The following is a 10597-nucleotide window of genomic DNA, read 5'->3' as shown; positions in this document are numbered from 1 at the left end:
TGATAAAACATAACAGAACTTTCAGTCAAACTTATAACAAACTATATTGCTGATACTTGAAAAAAAGTAATCTTACCAACAGGGGCGTAGCGTGGGGAGAGACACTGGCGCATGCGTACCACCCAAAAAAGAAAAGAAGTAAAAATAATAATGTAATACATTTATCCTTTATAGTTTATTTTTTCTGCTCAATTTGCTTTTTTTCAACTATATTTATCTAGTTTTGGAAAATTTAAACGAAATTTTGAATACAAATGAGTGACAAGTTAGGGAAATTACCCAATTTACTGATTCGGTTCGCAAGCGAAAGTGCGAACCGATGTTGATGAAAAACTACATAAGGAAATATTTTGTAACTTCATTAACTTCATAAGAATTTAGACTCAAAAAGAATGCAACTAATTAGTGCACCGCAGTAGTATAATCTTATTACTGATTAAAACAGAACAAAAAGTTTACAAAAATACGTCATGCTTAAAGAAAAATAAAACAGTTTTACAAGTTTTTTTTTATGCTACAATAAATATTAAGACTACTGCTAGTTTTCTGATCTTTATTTTTGTAAACATACAAGAAAAAGCGTGTTGGCCTATGAGAAATGAACTTTGCTTGTGATTTTTATTTTAAACAAATACAACTAGATGAATTAAATTTAAAAGTATACTTTTAACTAGTTAACAAAGTTGTAATAAGTTGTAATAACAGTTATAAAGTTGGTCTGTTTTAACTTCTGTGTAGCTTTATTTAAATTATGTGAAATGAGGTGTTGTTATCACTGTTGTATTGTATATTAAACAGATTACTATTTTTTCGTAAATAAAACAGATACTTTCGTTTTATGGAATATATTCAGTTTTAAAGATACAAAGTTTGCTGTAAAAAGTAAAAACAATTTTTATTTAGTAAGTTTGCATTTGTGCAAGTATAAGTAATTCCAATAAAGTTTATATATTTTTTTAATTGTTTAGTTTTGTAATACATAAGTATTTTTTAAAACAGTTACTTCGAATTTATTTTACTTAATAAATTTATTTCAACTACATTACTTATAAAAAGAAACATATATATACTCTATACAAATGTTTTAATTTAGGGTATTTTTTGAGAAAAAATTTGCGCACTTCCTGACCAAAATACCACGCTACGTCACTGCTTACCAACTATAAAACTGTAACTTACATATTAATGACGTTTTTAAACATTACGTTTCTTTTTTAGTATCGGTTATAATAGTAAAAAAAATAATTATCATAAAAACTGTATTTTAAAGTTATAAACTAAACCGCTTTAATAACTGTATTTTTTGTGAACCTTAAAAAAAAATTTCTGCAGTTTAGAGTAAAAGAATTTAAGAAATTACGTAACTTTTGTTTTTTTTTGTGCATATTTTAATACTAGGTCAGTATTTTTATATTCAAAGTTTTAACCAGTATAGCAACCAAAAGACTTACAAACGAAAACTGTAAGCAAATAAGCTTTTATAACTATGATAATTAAATGTTGCTTCTATTTTAGCAATCTATTTTAGTTGAATTAATTTCATAGCTAAAGCAATTAACTTTTGAATCGAGTACAACTTTCAGAATACGAGTTTTACAGTTTTACTAATGTTTCTGAGTTTCAAAAAGCAACAGCTTTTTTAATCTTATCTAGTGTAAGTTTCAAATTATGGCCATGGCCCCCCTCTTCCCCCTTCGTGTCTGTCATGGCCCCCTTGGGGAACCCTGGCCTAGACTAATTTAATTGTTAGATATTATTACTTTACATATATAAAAATATTAATGAGTAATTATTTGTTTCTTTTCAGAATGCTTAACTTACAAAGAATTAGCGATAATGTATTACTTTTTTATCAACCACCTACAGCAATACCTAACCCAATATAATCAAAATTAATTATTTTACTGCCTTGTTCAGGACAAGACATTAAACTATAACTGTGATGTACAACTCGATAACCTTAAGCTTGCACACAAGGTATTACACCAAAATTTTTGTGCGCTTCATTTTTGTTGTTTATCAAACCGTACAGCCTCCTCTTAGCTCGCACTTTGAACCAAAACCAAAATTGCAAACTCATGAAATAATGATAACTTTATTTTAATGGCTAATTTCAATAAATGTTAAGGCCAAGAAAGTTATGAAAAGATATTTATTAAATGTATTTCTATAAAAACTGCTAAATATTTTTAACTATTAAACTACACATATAAAAGTAAATATTTATATGATATAACAAATATTAATACATTATGGTTACATCTATTTTGGATTTTACTACATTTATATTTCTATTATACAATTTTTTTTTCTAAATAAATTTTTTTAAAAATGGAAAATTCTAATAAAAAAATTATTTTTTTAAATATTTAGAGAAAAAGTAAGCATTTTTTAAACTAAACTTAAACGGTACAGATTTGAAATTTGACCACGACGTTTTATAAATGAATTTTTAAATTTTAAAAAGTGCAAACTCATAGGGAAAGTAAATTTATATGATAGTTTGAAAACTACTTACATTAAGATAAATGATGCTCTAAATAACATTTTTGTACAACTAAAATAAAGAAGCTATATAGCCGTTTAAATTAAAAAGCTTTATTACAAACCGTAATTTCTTTTTAATAAACGGACTGATGATCTCGTTCAATTTTACTTCAGTAATGAAATTAAATACTACAATGTTGTAATTAGATAAAAATTTGCAAGCTAAATAGTAGTTTACGCAAAATTGTTTTCTATTAATTCATTTTAGTTGCTTTTTTGATATTATGTTAATAATCTATAGCATATAGTTATGTATAAATTATTTCTAAACTCTTTAGTATTTCAAAAACAAAATACTTGCGTTTGTTTTGTATCTCTTTTATAAGGAAACTTTTTAAAAAAATAGTTCACAATATGACAAAATTATTAGTTTAAAACTATGTACGGAGGAATATGTGGATAATTTAGCTTTATGCGAATAATTAAAAAACTGTTTTTAATATTCATTGAGATATATCATAATATATTAAAACTGTTAGTCAATGATTTCAAAATAATTAATTTGTTTTATAAAGCATTTAAGCGAAGAAATATGAAAAAACGATGAATTGAGTATGTTATGAATTGAGTATGTTACTTTTTATCTTTGACTAAAAAGAAAAGGTGTTGGATTAATAGATGCTGTTTTATGGAAATTGTTAATGTTTAGTTCGATTTAATTTGGTGAAGTTTTAAAACGCTGTTACTGTTTTTGGTTTGTTTGTAAACATAATATTCGCTTACAAACACTGCTTTAAATTAATTGTATTAATAATTGTTAGTTATAAAAATTAAACTATAACTAAACGTTATTATAAAATAAGCTTTTTGTTTTATTTTTATTTTTGTCTCTTCGTTATGTCTCTTCCAGTTTATACGGTCTAGATTTTGATACCTTGGTCCAAGGTATTGTCATTAAACTTGCAATAATAAATGTGTATAAGTATATTTTAAAAAACTTTTAATATTCTTATAAAATAAGTTTATAAAAAATAACTTAGTATACCAAGTTACTCTTAGGGTTGACACAAACTCTGAATAACTTAGAATAACTCTGAATAATTCTGAATAACTTATGTTTCAAAACTAAAAAAAAAAACTCAGGCTGACTGAAGCCAACTAAGACTAGTTTGAATACTTTAACTTCAAACGTTTTTATATTATTTGTGTTATATTAATACTTTTCTGTTATCATAGTTTCTTATGTATCAAATTTTAAGTTTAGTTAATGTTATCTATTTTAAGTTTTAGGCTCAAATTATAATGATTCAATATTTCAATGAGCTAGTTTAAAACACTGACACCATATAGTTTATTTTTTTTTAGTTTTACGGAAAAGTCTCAACCTTGTTAAATATTAATAAAATAGTAAGTTGCACTGAGCAATGTTGTTTGTGTAATAAAGATTAAGAACTTATCATGCATGGAAAAATAAACTAAACTATGATGTTGCAGTTTTAAAACTGAGTAATGTTTTTTAGTTAAGACAAATAAAACTGTATTTAGAGTTACTTAAAACTTTAAATAGCTAGATAATCAAAAGTTTTAGAATTTTTTTGGAAAACAATTGCTTTTTATAAAAAATTTCTCACAGCTTTCATAATGAGACATTTAAAAAGAGTAAAAAGTAAAGAAACAAAATTAATTATTCTAGCTTAATCGATTTAGCGACCAAATACTATCATTAAATGCTATCATTGAAACTACTTATGTTTCTTTTAATTTTGATAGTTTGCCTTTTAGATAAATCTGCTGATCTGATATGTTACATATTTTAAGATTTAGTAGAAGGCTTAAGCTATAAAAATCAAGATTTAACCATTTGTAGACCGGATTTGAGTCAAATACATACAAGTACAAGTTTCTAACGAACCAATGGAGGTACGTTTGAATTTTCAATGGAAAAAATTGCATATATAAAAGCTTCGAAGGAAATTGTAAGTAAGTTTCGGAATTCCTTCAAGGAATTACTTATTATTGCAAAAGAGAATTGTGAAATACTTCGAATAAACTTGATATTAAAAAAAAATATTTTACGGTTTGCTGGTTTGTGTTTTAAACTTCTTCATTAATGTAATTAAGATATCTTTAATCACTTGGTACAAAAGTATAAATTTATTAAAGACTTTTTATCAGTATAATGTTTTTTTCATTATAAGTTTTTTAGTTTCATTGTTTCTGTTAAATTGATTAGAAGTTTCTATATATTGTTCTTTTTTAATATTAATTCAATTTTTACTTTTATTTTTTGAATTTAGTTAGGGGTAAAGTGTACTTAAATGATGTTTTCTGGAAATATGTACCTATATTGTCAAACTAATAGCTTTTTAATCTACAAAACAAATTAAAACTTTTGTTAATACAACAAAATTAGGAAATTAAGTTTTTTATACTTTTTACAGCTATAAACACTACCAAATGAACTAACAGCCCTTTTGATACAGTTTTCTTTTTGATCCAGCCGGTTCCAGATCACAGCAAAAAATATAACTGGTTCCGTTCGGATCCGGTAGATCACTACTTTTCATTGAATTAGACATGTGACTGATTTTAAGTTCAAAATATACTATATAAAAACGTGTATGTATTTTATATATCCTAATAAAATTTACTTGCTGTACAATTTATTGAAAACAAAAATAATTTAAATATTTTAATTTTAATTTACTATTTTGAGACATAACTACAAGTAGCTTTAATTATGCTGCGTTTCAAGTTACAAAACATAGTTAATACGAAATTTTTTTTATTATTGATTAATGATTATGCAAACTAATTATATTGAATTTATATTGAAACATAAAGGCATTATAAAAGCTCTCATACAAATATTATTGCTCTTTAAAATATAATTATGTTTAAGTTAACTATTACGCAAACATGATAAAACACCTACGACAAATGTGTTGATACGAAAGAATTATTGCCTAAATAGTTGCAAATTCTTTTTAAAGGCTGTTGCCAAGCTTTGTCTTCTTCTTCAAATTCTTCAAAAGTACATTCGGAAATAGAACCTATTTTCAGAAAAAAGTCAACATTTCAACTTTTGTTTTTTCGAACAGAAATCCAAACTGAAAAGTATATTTGTTTGGTTGAAGCTTGAACATCTGGTAATAACCAAGTATGGCTTCTCCCTTCTTTTTATTTGGGTTATCAACAAATGCCAGAGGTAGTTCATAGCTCAATTCAATTTCTCGTCTTTCTTTATCAGCAGTAAGCACACTAAAATCAATGAACTCAACAGCATGGGTGTACGATGACAAATTGATCATGAACGTGGGTGTTTCTTTTATATCAACTTTGCAAGCATATTTAGCTACGAAATAACTTTTGTCAACGCTAGTTACTTTTGTTGTAATATTAACTTGAAACACTGACTTGTTCGTGTTTTTTGAACACAAAGAGGTTATAGATGCTTCTCTTTCACCAAGTTGGTCTAGAGTGATCCACAGCTCCCCTTTATTTGGACAATCTCTTTCAGTGATTGAAGCAGGCACTTTTTGAATAAAGTAAACACGATACTTGGACACACACGTGGATCGTAAAGCTTAACACCTTTTTGTTTTAAATTATAATCCAACACAACGTAAGCATATCGGTGTGTGTTATTATCCTCAGTGTTGTAAATAATATCAGGACTTATACTCAAAAAAACAGCCCTTTTACGATCAATTTCTTTTTTTACATGACTTATGGGTATGGTTTTTGATTCAATTTCAAGTCGAATACAAAAGCTAATCATACAATTACTGAACAAAGAAAACACAAAATCCGGATTTACGCTAGAACAATAATTGTAAGAGTTGAGGCAAGCTTGTTTCACAAAAACTTTTTCAAAAAAAGAGCTAAATAAAAACTATCACTACGGGCTGATTTTGCATAAACTAAAGATAACTCTTTATTATAACATCGTTTTAAAAACGGTAATTTCTTATCTATGGTGACTGTTATTGGCTTCCCTTTGAAATACACCTTGAAGTGAAGTTTTGTACCTTCGTTTGTATGCTCAATCTTTGGAGCAGTTTCAGATAGAAACTCAGGTCGTCATGAAATAGCAGCTAGTGCAGGTATTAACCCACAGTCTCCTATGTGACCTTGACTAAAGTCACTTAATTAGACGTTTTCACATTCAAGTATGGTATTTGTGTCACGTCTAGTTGCGCTAATAAAACTAATACCATGTTTTTCATGTTCGTCACGGACTTTAAACTATTTTTTTTCACATAAAATGTTCATATTTCTTTACAGTTACTGTGTTTGTTTTATTACTGTTATTATATAACTTATTTCTTGAATGAATTTAATGTCATATGCACGTTAGGAAATTATACAAATACTTAATTAAAATTGTTTTTATTACCTTCTATACAAAGTAAAACTTGTAATTACACTGCAAGGGCGTGTTTAGACTTTTTCAGTGGGGTTGCACAATGTTTTACTTGATAGTCGAGTATTTTCTGTAGTAGCTACTGATGATACACTTTAAAAAATTACATAACTGTCTACTACAGAACTGGCTTAAATTTCTCAGGTACATAAAAATATCTAAACTTTGTACAATTCAAAAATACCAGTAAAACGAAATTCAAAATCTTAATAAGTAATCCAGTTCTTTAGTTTTTTGTTAAATAGTTTGAATATAAACTTATGTCCTTTTTTGTTGACAATGTGAAAATTTTGCCTAACAGTGTGAAGCTAAGATGAATAACGAAATATTTTATAGATAAGTAACTAAAAACTAAGAACTATAAGTTGACAAATTAATTTATCTTAATAAAAAAAATTCGATGATATATAAATAAATTACTTATTTAAGCAGTTCCAGTTTTAGCTGAAACCCAAATAATAATTTTGAAACAACTAATAGCAAAGGTGAACAATTATTAAAGAACTTGATCAAAAAAATGTAAAGCCACGGTTTTTCTAATGTTGTAAAAACAAAAACAAAATGTGATTTGGTCAAAAGTTTCTTAAGTCAAAAATGAAACCCTTTTAGTTGTAAAATTATTTAAATATAGTTTTTAAAATTGTTTTGATTGACTAATGGAAAATATTCCAATTCGAATCGTGCTATTTTGTAATTTTTTAATTTTTTTATGTTTTTTTTTTAGTAAAAACACTTACAAAACTACGTCATTTTTGACGTTTTTCTTAAAGTATCAACTAAAATTTACTTGATGTCAATAATTTAACATACAGATATGAACTCTTAGTATTTTTTTTTAATAAAATCATATTCAATTGGTTTTTTATTACTTCTGATCTATTTTTTAGGGATCGCACAGGAAACAGGAAACAAAACATGCCCTTATTACGCTTAACTGTAAACATTTTAAGCGCTTAGAAAATATTAATTCTACAAATAACAATCTAAATTAAGCGTGTTTTAATAATGTAACTTGTTTTAAATCAAACAATTTAAAGTTCTCGACTTAAATGTCTTTAAGGAGATTTATATCCAATATTTATTTCAACAGTTTATTACAATCAAAACAATGTTTCACTCCTATACTTGCATATAGGAGATCCTCAGTTTTTGTAAATAAGTCTTATTCTATTTGAATTTTCAATTTTCACTGTAGAATTTTCATGACATAAAAAAATACCTGTAGAATTATCTATTTTAAAATGTAATATAACATAAAATTTCTGGTGTTAGTTTTAACTATAAAGTTAAAATTTTAGTTAGTGTCATTAATTTATACATTCATGTGCAGAACGGTAGCTCTATCTTCAAATGAGGTAGTACACAATTGATTTGCATTGTTTCATAACAGTCTAAAACAGGGTTTCCCAAAGTGGGCCAAGTGGCCCCCTAGGGGGCCATGACAGATACTCAGGGGGCCACGAGCAGCAAAGGGGGAAGAGGGGGGCCATGAGCAGTAAAGGAGCCACAGGGGGACATGAGACCATAACTTAGACTTACACTAGATATTCTTGAGTTGCAGATGAAGAGCAAAAAAATAAAAGGTCTTATGTGTATTTTATGGTAGTTTAGAAACTTACACTAGATATGCTTGAGTTGCAGACGAAAAGCAAAAAAAAAAAAAAAAAGTCTTCGGTGTTGTTTATCGTAGTTTATGAGTAATCTTGTTGAAAGTGGCTATTGCTTTATTGATTTTTCAATTTCTTTAAAGGGGGCCATTTGCAAAAAACTTTGGGAAATCCTGGTTTAGTGAATAGTACTGCTATTAGTTATTAGCTACAGTAACCTCTCGGATCTTTACGCACTCGTGACGTTACGCACTCTCGTTTAGTTACGCATTTCAGAATTCTACAAAATTCAAAAAATTTTTTTTTTTTTTTCAATATTGCACAAATTAGGTTTAATGTATATTTTTAAATTAAAATATGTTTCTGAATGCTAACACACCTCTATATGTCTTTAAACTTTGTAAATTTATGTAAATTTATGATAAACATTTAGTTATACGTATACCTCAGTATATCAGAAATTTTGTTAACAATAAGAGATTAAATCAAAATTCTGAAATAAAAATGATTGTGTTTAACAATAAAAGTAAAATGAAATATTGAGAGCTTAAAACACAAAGAAATAATACAGCAGTCTTGCCCTATATATTAATAACCACTATTTTATAATTGTAAAGAAATTCTTAATTATGATTTGAATTTGCTAAGTAGAATAGAATATAAATGTCACATATAAATAAAGATAAAGATAATTTCTTCTTATTATTAAAATAGTAAAATTATTTCTACTCGTTTTATTATTATTTTATAGAAATTCAAATCCTTTTTTTAATATATGTATAGTTTTATCTGTTGTTTTCATATTTATAAATGTAGTAAACAAATAGTTAAAAGTGGGAAAGTGCCCAGTCTGCTTTTAACTTGAAGCAATATTAAAAAACAGCCATTATAGTGAGTATATTTGGTACCTCTCGTTTCTTTACGATCTCTCATATCTTTACGCACTTTTTCTGTGGACACAATGTGCGTAAATAAGCGAGAGGTAACTGTATATTTGATATTACAATTTTTAGTTACTTTTAAAATAAACTTATTATCTCTCTTCACCTGTTTTAACAAAGTATCGAGATTAAAGGTAAAAATATAACAAGTTCATAAAAACATAAGTTAATTTTAACTTAAACATTTTTTCGTCTCGGTATTTTATAAAATTTTGTAATAATCTAACTGTTTCAAGTTTAATATGGGACATAGCTTGAAAATGTTTTATTATTTACCTTACTTTAAAACTTTAAGTCATAATGAAACTAGTTTTAAATTCTATAACGCAGGTTAGTTTAGATATCTCTTATTATTTCAAGCTTATTGTTTAATATAGCGCTTTTTAACCAAAAAAGATTAGAGGGAGGTTAAACTCCATGTCATGTTTATTGTTCTTCTGTATTTGTGTTTATATTTCAAAATATTGTATACAAAAATGTGTCATCTGTAGAAATAAGAGCCCCTATACTAGTTTTCTTCTGTAAGTCGCTATTGAATTTTATTATTGATGACTCCTATTAAATATCTTATTTCTAGCTTTATAACTTTATTCATAAGATCTTAAGCTACTAGATATTTTGAGTTTTAATTGATTTGAAAATTAAGAATTTTAAGAAAATTGTATTCATACTTCCCTTATTCCAGTTCATCAAGATCCTCTCAGTTAAATTTGAAAAAAAATTGAGGTTGTATTTGTAAACATTAAGGGATTTTTTTGGTGTATTTTTCTTATTTAATAAAGTTTTCCAATTTTTAACTTTTAAGTTTTGTATTTAGTCCTGGTATTGGTTTTACTTACTATTCTTGTAAATGTTGAAGTAGTGGTTAGTCATGCATGAAGATAAGTATAAAGGCGTTTGTTAGAGGAATAAGTTTGTTAATTTAGTTAAGATGAGCAGCTAATAGGACATTTAGATAGGAGCTTTATATTTCATGCAGAATTTTCTTTTTAATTTAATAATGTAAAATGTTTTTTTTTCAAAGGTTGAAGTAAATTTGTTTATAATTTTTTATTCAAAGTAGTAATCATAAAAAAAAAATAAAGTTAAAATTATGTTGGTTTTACGTTGTTCTTATTTATTATAACTAATAGATT

The sequence above is a fragment of the Thalia democratica genome, chromosome 5, assembly GCF_965202585.1.
Source record: "Thalia democratica chromosome 5, ktThaDemo2.hap1.1, whole genome shotgun sequence".
NCBI classification, from domain to species: domain Eukaryota; kingdom Metazoa; phylum Chordata; class Thaliacea; order Salpida; family Salpidae; genus Thalia; species Thalia democratica.
Note: the sequence above shows the minus strand (reverse complement) of the source record.